General features: G+C 39.6%; 2 long non-coding RNA genes across 2 annotated transcripts; one reads left to right on the top strand and one right to left on the bottom strand.

Moving 5' to 3' along the window:
• The first annotated feature begins 356 nt into the window (after window positions 1-356).
• LOC130380900 (uncharacterized) lies at window positions 357-9,755 on the top strand. The gene is made up of 5 exons (XR_008895334.1): window positions 357-797; window positions 930-1,046; window positions 1,265-1,463; window positions 8,058-8,167; window positions 8,505-9,755. It is a non-coding gene; the product is annotated as an uncharacterized LOC130380900 (long non-coding RNA).
• On the bottom strand, window positions 5,997-7,809 carry LOC130380905 (uncharacterized). Its single transcript, XR_008895335.1, has 3 exons — window positions 7,634-7,809; window positions 7,106-7,150; window positions 5,997-6,733 (listed from the first exon to the last, which is right to left on the bottom strand). It is a non-coding gene; the product is annotated as an uncharacterized LOC130380905 (long non-coding RNA).
• Window positions 9,756-11,017: the final 1,262 nt, after the last annotated feature.

Raw genomic sequence — 11,017 nt, 5'->3', positions numbered from 1 at the left:
ATCCAACTTTTAACCGTCTATTTGTGCTTTTTCTGAACATAGCACATAATTCGAAATCACCGTAAAATGTTCCAGGTGATATTCATTAGCCCCACTGGAATGCCTCCACAAAGACATACTTGCATCTGTGTAAACCAGGCCTGTAAAGTAGGTGTGCCAATGCTACAAGTAGAAGACAGGAAGTAGCCGTTGCTCTGCATCTGCGCCTTTCGTCTGCAACTTAGCAACTCTCCACCACCCTGCCACTCATTGTCCCAGCGCCCTGCACCGCATTGTTCAATCCAGATGGTACGTTCTGATGAGCCACTCTCCTCTTCCCTTTCCACAAGCCTCTCCTATTAATAACCGTCCAATCTAACCCCGGTGTCAGAACGGGCGACACATACACGTTTCAATGTTTTTCACGGGGGGACAATGGGAATTCCCATGGATGAAAACAACAGGATGAGACAACTTTCTTGTGTTTTGTTTGATGTGAGGGTGGTTGGGCATCGACAGTCAATCGCCAAGCGAATGTTCGGTCTGATGGATGAGGTGCTTTGGCAAAACCGCTGCATGCCTTCTGTGGTCCTGTAACAAGATAATACTTAAGTCAGTGCGGCCTATAGACAGCTAATGAGGACAAATAGTTTTGTCAATATTTACATTAGAAGAAAAGTGCATTACAGTAATGCGTTGAACTGGATGTCAAAACCCTCCACCCCCTTGACAGGAAACTGTCTGTTTCAGCGGTTTCAGGTTTCAGGCGCACACTACCCAATGAACAATTGCAGAAGATGTTGTTAATATATGTTAAGGTGAGTACGTATATATTCATTTTTATAGGTTTCATTATTACTTTAGTAGTATTGTTTTCCCTAAATGTGGAACTATGTCAATGAAATGAGAGAATAAGACAATGAGTACATGCCTTTATTTTTTCATCTTAGCTTGCGTTGCTACATTTGGCAACCTCAAGTCAAGAATTTGGGAATTGCAAAGAAAATGCTACTTTAAAGTGTGATGGAATCAAAGAGGGCTCCTTCAACTCTATCACATGGACCAAGGTTAGTTAGTTTGCAGTTAAATACTGTACTGTATTTTAATAAAAATGTAAATCAGATGAAATCCTATCAAACATTCAACATTTGATCTGTGTTCATCTGTTAAACTTCATCCATATAATACTAATGTTGAGACAAATGGTTCCGAAACAAATGGGACCAAAATAAGAATTATTTATTATTATTTATAGAAATTATAATTTTCTTTCTATTGTGGACAGATGCCGTCTTCTCGTATAATCAGAAGAAGCCATGATAAGATACAGCACTATCAGTTCAATCGTACTGCTGACTTGACCGATGAAAACAGCCTTCTTCTCCCTGACCTGACGCCTGAAGACTCAGGAATCTACGAGTGTCAGATCGGGGCAAAGGTCGGGGGTCAGAACACCGAGTCCAAGGTGGCCTTGGAGGTTCCAGGTAGGCAGTACGTTTTACACACCCTGTGCTCAGGTTAAAATTGGCCCTAGTTTAGTCATTAGTTGATTAGGGCCAAAGGCACTTTGAAGATTCTTTTAATTTTTTCATGATTTCTAATTAAGCAATTAACACGTTATTTTTTTTACATATAAATAATATACTATTATTGTAGAAAGGAGCCCTTTCCTATAACCATAATATCTCAAACATCAGGGGATAAAAAGTTTTGTACCTTTACTCGAATGCTGTACTTATCACAATTGTGAGATATTTATTTGATGACAAATATATTTAGAGACTTTTAATTTTATATAAAGAATATATTTATACCATAATCCCAAAAAAAGAAAGCCTATTTAACTTTGTATAAACCTTCATGCAACAAGGACTAAACGTGTTTTCACATCAAAAAAGTGTATGCTGATTAATATAGGCCATACAATTTTAATAATCGTATGTAGGCCTACAATTAAAAAGTAGGATGCATTCTTTAGTTTAATTGTTACTTTTAAACCGATTTATTTTCTCTGAATTTAATTACTTTCATTTTAGGCTTACTAAATTTATTAACCATTTCCAACTGCTGCTTGAGTTTTCGTATTGATATAATCGAGGGTTATTTGCTGTTATTTCCGGTGAGTTGAAACCTATAGTTACAGTTACTAAAATTGTTGAGGGGGAGCAAAACAACTATCAATCAGTCACAATACAAAAACCTTAAAGTGGAAATGAAGCAATGAGAACTGTGACCATTTTTTGGTTGCTTTTTCATTTTTGAGAATACATGGATTTTCATTAAACCTGAAATTCAAGTAGTTTCACTGGAAAATGAAATGTTGATAACGACTTTCGCAACTAGGGCGCGGCCATGTTTTAAAAATGCAGGCGCTACGTCATCAGAATGGTTAGCGCTTTCAAATAAACATGTCAAATCTTGGAAGAACAACAGGGGGGTCATTTTGTATTGCCCCTGGATGTTCAAACAAATATTATCGGGTAAAAGAGAGTGGTAAAATAGTTCATTTCCATGTCATTCCTGTCAAGAAGCCTAAACTGCTCAAAAGATGGTTAGCTGCATTGAAACGCCTCAGCCCCCGAATGGGATGAGGGCAGAGAGTATGTAGCGACCACTTTATAGAGGCTGATTACATTGAAGAGGGAGCTTTTGCTGTCCCACCAATCGGCTGAAGCCAGATGCTGTGCCAACAATTTTTAATTTTAGTGGCTATAGTGCTGGAGACACGGACAGACCTGTCAAATCGGACCCGGGCGCTGCTCTTATGCGCAGAGAAAGAGTGCAGAAACGCGCTTGCCAGGCAGAGGAACGAGAGGTAAACTTAGCTTCTAGTACTAGAGAAACAGAGAAATTAGTACACTCACTGTTCGAAGATTGTCTTGTTTGCAGACTCGCTCCATGCTCTTGATCATTTCTAATCCATCGCCAAAATAATCCATTGATTTCGGAAATAATCCATTTGCAAACACCGTCGGTTGCACTATTTTCGTATATTCATGTGCACACCCAAATGGCACGACAATTACATGTATCATGAAATTAATGAACTGTAAGACAGCGTGGTAGCCCAGCTGCTGCACCCGTGTACTACTTTTCATAGCTGTAAACAACATCCTGTGGACGGGCAGAGCCGGGAGATGTCAGTTATTATCACCTCCAGTAGCCGCGTTTACATGGACACATCTCTTCCGCATAGATTTCTATGCGGAACAGAAAATGATCATGTGTACGCCTCATTCGGAATACAATTATCTGTTTGGCATAGATTCTATGCCGAATAGAAGAGGTGGTGTTTTAATCACCATGCATACACTTATTCCGAATAGATTGGGGTTTAACTTAGAGCAGCCGCAGTAGTTCGCAATTGGTCCACTGAGCTCCGTCGGTACTTTTAAGCACACCGAACTTCACCGCTGTCAAGGAAAGTGGATTTATTGCCTGATTCACGTCTTTGTTATCACTCCGTAAAAGTAGTCCGGTAAGCGTGTCCGGTTGCTAAGCGACGGGACATGGGTGTTTATTAATGACGTGTTTGCGTATGGTAGTGTCCGCGTGTGTCCGAGATAACTGTAAATGAGTAGGCTACTACTTGTACTTTTGCAGGCTGAACGTTAAAATACTTCTTAACTTAGAGAGATGGCAGCTGCAGTAGTTCGCAATTGGACCTTCGAGGATTCCTGGTCACTAAATTCCCGTAAGACCACTCTCTCCCACCAGTCTTGGCTGCGGACTCGCATCCAAATTCCTCTTGTTTGCGGCGGAGCTTAGGGTTAATATATAATAATACGTTGCTGCGCTGTCCTCCTCCTTCTTAATTGAAGCAGCAGGCAGAGAAAAGCTCTCTCCTGCTGTGCTTTCATTAAAATCAAATTTAAAATCCCCGATAGTGATAAGACATCCATTATGTCGCCGCCGGTCCAGAGCTGTGTCAGGTGTGCCCGAGAGACATAACGGACACTTTTGTTACTGCCATGTATACAGTACATTCGGAACACATTTTAGGAACAGATCTATGCCGCATAGAAATCTATGCGGATCAGATGTGCCATGTTAACGCGGCTAGTGAGGCTATGAGCCGCTATGTAAACAACATAGAATGTTACCAACCATTCCCGTGACGTCATCGTATTCTGAAAACAGAGATGGCGGCGCACAGGCTGAAAACATTACAATTTATGCAACTTGTTTGTGCTTTATTCTGAATAATGGTTCATATTTCCGACTTTATTTGTATTTATGGTATATTGAAATATTTAACTAGTGCTATAGACATCTGTTTATTTGATTGCTTCCTTTCCACTTTAATATAACCGCAAGCGGTGGTTAACGGGGTGCGAGCAAAATTAAAAGTCAAGATCACACTAATGGAAGATATATAAATCTGACAAATAATTATGAAGGAAAGATGTTGATGAAGATGTTATACTTAATGCAATACTGTGCCTAGGCTTTCAGGTGAGCTGCAAAGCAATGGCCGAATGTCATGTTCAGCTTGTTCATAATGCTATTATCGGGATTCGAGCTCTCAACCTAAGGATCCCCAGTGCAAGGCATTATCCCATTGAGCCACTGATAAACCTGAACTGCAGCCTCATTCACATGATCAACATTTATATTGATAAGCATACAACATCCAGAAACCTCCAAGCTCACATTTCTCAAGTGAATTAAGGGCTTTCTTAAAAGCATATACCAGAAAAATTGTTCAAATTCTGGGGAAATTAAACCTTTGTAGTCAAGAACACTAACGGTAGAAATATAATTATAACAGAAATAATTATGACGGGAAAAAGGTTAACGAAGAAGTTCCCCTAATGCCATACTGTGTCTTGGCAGTCAGATTCTTGGAAACGAATGAGTCAGAATTTTGATTGCCTGATGAATTTCAGGTGCTGTTCAATGTTGTGTTTCGAAAATAAGTGTACTGAAAGGACCCGGATGGTGTACTCAAAACGGTCAAATCGCGAAGTGTGGATCGCCGTACACATATCTTAGCTACGAAGCGGAATAGGGCGGAGCCAGGCTGAACCAAAGTCGGCGCATTTTCCACATAGCCTGCATCAGAGCTATAGAGAGAGAGAGTTGCGACACGCTAGATCTCGCCGACAGGGTGGTCACGTGGTTGTGACGTGGTATGCCTCAATAGTTCCAAACATGCCGCGCTGTCAATGTTATTCTATGGGACAACAGCAGAGATTTCAATATTGAATGGTAAATATGAATGAAAAAAACACATACAAGTATTTGTCTGACTGTTATTGCATTATTGCATATTTGTAAATGTCAGTTTTACATTTAGAGTGGTTGGGGGACAACTGAAAGCAATCTATAAGTATTACTTAGATACGTTTTTAAATTTGAGGGAAAGCTTCACGTTTGTGTTAGCATACTGGCTTAACCTTAACTTTTACCTTACATCTGTATTTGATCAAAGGATTCAAGATGTTTTACCATTATCATTTTAAGATATGAGCCACACAAAGTATCAAATATATTAAAGAATAACAACTCATTACGCTTGGATGAATGAAATATTTTTATTTTTTATTAAACAATTAGTGTGACAAGAACAAGTGAGTGCGATTGTGTGAACAGATTCAACAATGGACACAGCAGGGAACACTATATACTTAGGGCAAACCATTAACATATAACGTTGCAAATATACTATACTTTATGCCATTACAATACTTATAGCCCTGAGAAAATTCAAAATTGGTTTAGACCACATGTATGGCTTCCCCAAGGACCAAAGTGACAGGGGACAGTCAAAAACGATGTAATGTAAGTAATGTTCACATCACTTGATAGCATTTCAAAGGGCATAATAATTCTAAGTGTAGAGAATTATGACTTTTCAATGATATTTGAAGTGCAATGGAAACTGATCTTACAAGCCTACAGGTACACTTTGAAGATGACCAATTCACTGCCACAAAAAGAGAAGGGATGTTGAAGTTGAGGCCCGATGCAGTCCCAACAGTTTTCATTCATCGCCCTAAGCTGAAGAAGTGAGGGTGCCTCCAGAACCAAGTGCAACAGACCACACATATTGCGCCAAATTAAACTTCGGTATGATCCATGCAGCTAACAATATTCAATTCAATTTTATTTGTATAGCCCTTAATCACCATTACAGTCTCAAAGGGCTTAACAGGCCAAATATTCAAAGTTCCCCATGAGATTACATAATTCATATTTGTACATTCAGTTCAAAAAACAACCAGAGGTCAGGGATTCTCTGAGGATTTGCACACAATGTAGATAATCGACACATTTCTACCCAATCAACAATTGCCGGTAGATCCATTTATAAATTTTATTGGTTTCTGATTGTGGCAGATGATTTAATTCACATTACAGAAATGTTTCGCTCTAATACATTTTCTTACATTGCCTTACATTGGAGATGACAGTAGTTGCAAATGCAAAGGCAAAAAACATATAACAGCAACATTACCTTGTAATTGTTACAGAGATTGATGAAGAAATTGAGGTGGATTTCAAGAGCGATGAAAAGGACATGACAGGAGACAGAGAGAGCAATCAAGAGGCCACTTTGCCAGGGGCAGGTGATCCAGGGGCAGGTGATCCAGGGGCAGGTGATCCAGGGGCAGGTGATCCAGGGATGTGTGTGCCGAGGGCCAGTCAGTCAGGGGTCAACAGTGAAGGAATAACTTTGCCAGGGCCAGCTGCTCCAGGGACCAGACTGCCAGGGACTGATGGGGCGACTGTGGAGGACCTAATAAGGCAACTAGAAAAGGACAAATTAATGAGAAGGAGAGCAGAGAGGGCTCTTGTAAAACAAAAAATAATCAATTTGGCACTAAGAAAGAGAAAATATTCAGTCAACAAGAAGTCAAAACGAAAAAGCCATACAGGTTAAATTCACCGCCCATCATAATCAGCATTGTTGAAGCGGCGGCATCTGTAGGGCTTCATGTGCTGAACATCACCCTTTTTAGTTTCCAGGATATAATTAAACAAACACGGTTATTTCTACTAGCTATCGCATCATTAAAGCCGTCCTTAAATCAACCTAAATGATCCTAGTAATCCAACATAAATAAATAACTAAATAAAAGTTAGATTCACTACTGAACTTCGTAATTGTTGGTGTAGATACCTTCACATGGCGAAGTCGAGCTAACACCAGCAGGCAATCGGTCGTCTACCAAGATAAAAAAATATAGATAATTACACTGTGCATATTCAAATACATATCAGTATATGCAATCATAAAGGTCCTGATAAAATACAGACAGTTGACAATTCAAAAGAGGTAGCTATGGTGGTGAAGTCGAGCTAACAAACTAGCAGGCAATCAGTCGTCTACCAAGATAAATATATATATAATTACGCTGTGAATATTCAAATAAATGTCAGTATATGCATCATAAAGGACCTCTAATACAATAGAGAGTTGACAATTCAAAAGAGGTAGTTATTTAATCAATTTACCCCTGGAGATACCTTCACAGATGGCGAAGTTGAGCTAACAAACTAGCAGGCAATCGGTCGTCTACTAAGATAAAAAATATATATAATTACGCTGTGCATTTACAAATAAATATCAGTATATGCATCATAAAGGGCCTCTGATACAATATAGAAAGTTGACAATTCAAAAGAGGTAGCTATTTAATCAATTTACCTCAGAAGTTACTCGACGGCCAGCGATGGAAATGAATGATCTCTACGCCGTAAAATGGTTGTTTGGAACTATTCGAGGCTCCATACCCCGGAAGTAGGCGCTACAACTGAGTCCAATGGAAGTGTCGCCACTCTGTTATGTCTACCACTCTGGCTTGCATTAATAGAGTCATTTTGTAGTATTTATAGCTTTTATAGCTTTTTATAGCAGCTAGGCGTGAAGAATTCAAATACAACTTCTGTTTGTTTTCTATTGTCTTTTTTTTTTAGCTCATAATCAACTAATTTAAATGTAGTAGGAAATAAAAAATGTTTCTAGTAAACAAGAATTGTATGTGAATTGCAACAGTGGTTAGTGTACTTTGCTGCTGGACCTCCATCGTGTTGTGCATATGAGTGACTCAGACTGTGCATATGATCTGCAGTTTGTGTGACTGAGCCGCCCACGCCTGAGCCACCGGATCTGCCGATACCACAGACAATTTGCTGTTTCCTGGTCATATGCCTTCTCAAACTTCTTCTGCCCATCATTGTGGTAAATTATTATTTTATTTTCTGTAATTATTCTCTTGCAGAGAATCTTGAGGCCTTTGTTAGATGTTGTCTTAATTGCCCATGAGTGAGTAGCCTGGCCTCTGTGGCCTACATTGATGGTACCTCATTACCTTTATGATGATATCTACGGTAGCCTATTCGTTTTAAATGTATAGGTTATTCTTAAGGCACTATACGTGTAGAACCGTAGAAAGCAAGATATCAAACAATATAGCTTTTGCTTTTGGCGTTCCCTGTCACATTGCAGTGCATTAATAATTTCTAAACAAAAAGGTCTGAGCAGATCTTGATGCACGTTATTATTTATTTTCCCACAGGCCCAAGTATTCCATGGCTTGCGGAGAGACGTGAAGAGTGAAAACCCTGTGCCTTTGAGTTAATTTAAGTTGCAATAGTTGTATTCCTCTGTGTACCATAACAGCTGTATATGTGTGCATCCCACCCTTTTAGGCTATATTATCCAACCTATGTTTTTTTTTAAGAATCATTTTCTGCGCTTGCTATTGAATGATTGAATCCTCTTTCTGTCATCCTAAAGATACCTTGTAATGAAACAGCCCATAGTATGGGCATATAACCAATGGCGGTTCTACATGGGGGCCTACGGGGGCCTGTGCCCCTGTAGACATGTCCCTGGCCCCCCCTGTGGCCCCCCCGTGCTGACCAAATAAAACAATTATGATTTTACTGATTTTATGGAAGTAATGCGACGCAACGTTCTACACGGATTAATCAGAGCGGCGCACCCAACACCGAGGTGCTGGTCTTCGGTGAATGAGATCTCAGCGACTGCACTTGGAGAAAGGAGCCACGAGTTCTCCTTTTGCAAGAGTCGAAGGCAAGCAAAACAATTTCATTTCGTAAGTGACTTGTTGTTCTTGCACATAACAGTGTTACTGTAGTTCCTCACACTTATAATGAAATTAAGTTTGTAAATGTCTGGTCTCGATATATTTAGAAACTTAATAAAATCTAAGCATGTAATGCATGCCCTACGTTTTTTTTTGTTTTTTTCTTTCTTTTTATAGCAGCTATCATGAAATGAGTCTCCGTCTCCGTTTCGCGTCGTTGTCCGGTTCGCCCTGCATGTCTGGGCTTATTTTCCCGATAATGACCGGCGTTCTATTATCCCTTACTTAACGTCAATATTACTCTGTATGTGGAAGGAAAAATAGCTTTATTTGTAATCACAATAATATGCTGCTGTATTTTCAGAGACCCCCACATATTTGAGTTTGCCGCTTCCATGGGAGCCAGACCTCTCTCTATGGGAGCTCAGCTCCCACATGCCCCCACCTAACTCGAACCCTGGTTATGCAACGAAATGTAATGCACGTTTTTTTTTTCTTTCTTTCTTTTTCTAGCAGCTATCATGAAATGATGAAAGAACAGTAAAACAGGGAATCTTTTTAAAAGGGAAGAAGGGGGAAGTTTCTCCACACTGAAACTTTTACAATAAATAGGAAAGGGCCAATTGTTTTGCACTTCGTTGTACCCTGGATTATTTATTCTCATTGACACACTATTTACCGTCTTATTTTTTAATTTTTTATGGCCCTACCTCTCTTTAACGCTTGTATAAAACAAATCTTTACATGATTTTGATGATTTAGGGCATAATCAATTTAAGATAGATTGACAGAAACAAATTAAACAAATTAAATGTTTGATGATTTTAAAGTAAAACACAGTTTATAATCTTTAAATATAATTTATGCCCCTCTTTTTAAACAATGGCCCCTCGTTGGCCCCCCTAGTAAAATGTGTCTACCGCCGCTGCATATAACGTTAGATGATGGATTTGCTGTATTTTGTTCCACAGTTCAAGTGGAATATTAATGGGCAGGACACCATCTACTGGCAGGGCCTTAAGTTGCAGGTCCTAACCCTAACCGTTTCTTCAATAAAGTATTTTTTCAAAGTACATCAACACAATAACTTATACCACAACATGGCCCACATGATCATGATTGTTCAATGACCCGCACGTTCCAAGGGTGTTTACGTTATTATATTATTTTTAAAAAAAAACACAATAATAATAATAATCTATATTTATTTAAGCCGATTAAGTTGATAAGACAACATAGATAGAAGTAACTAATCATAGTTGGTAACTGTTTTCAATCAACGTCTCCCCCGTCAGCTGCCTTAATACAATGATGAGTTGACGATACTTTACTTATATAATGGAATATGTTAGCAATCATGAAAATGTTTCACGATAGTGGCTTCATCGAGATTACGAAGAACACACACACACACACACACACACACACACACACACACACACACACACACACACACACACACACACACAGACACACACACACACACACACACACACACACACACACACACACACACACACACACACACACACACGGCTCCAGGATGTTAGCTGGCTACGTCTTGGGGGGGGGGGGGGGGGGAGTAGGGGAACCATAACACACGTTGCTGTTGGACTGACTGGGAGAACAACAAAGCATGGCACAACAGCAAACTAAGTACATCAGTGTATTTATTTGGCGAATGTTCCGCCAAGGGGAATAGGGAACTAGAAGTGGAGCCAAATCAAAGAAAACAAGATAAAGTGAAAACTACTAGTGAACACACACAACCTAGCTAATACATACAGAGGGTGGCCCCGCTTCTAACCTGATGTGATAACAGAGGAAAACTACGTGATGGTAGTGTACATCCAAGGGTATCTTACCTATTCACCTAAACCCCTAGTCAAGAACACCATGCCAAGCAAATTTCTGCAGTACAGTCCAGATGCCAGAATCCATCATCCCTCACTCTCCAATCGGAGGTTTTCTCATCTTAC

The sequence above is a fragment of the Gadus chalcogrammus genome, chromosome 1 (genome assembly GCF_026213295.1).
Source record: "Gadus chalcogrammus isolate NIFS_2021 chromosome 1, NIFS_Gcha_1.0, whole genome shotgun sequence".
Taxonomy (NCBI): Eukaryota; Metazoa; Chordata; class Actinopteri; order Gadiformes; family Gadidae; genus Gadus; species Gadus chalcogrammus.
The sequence above is the reverse complement of the archived record's forward strand: the minus strand, read 5'-3'. Positions and strand labels throughout refer to the sequence as shown.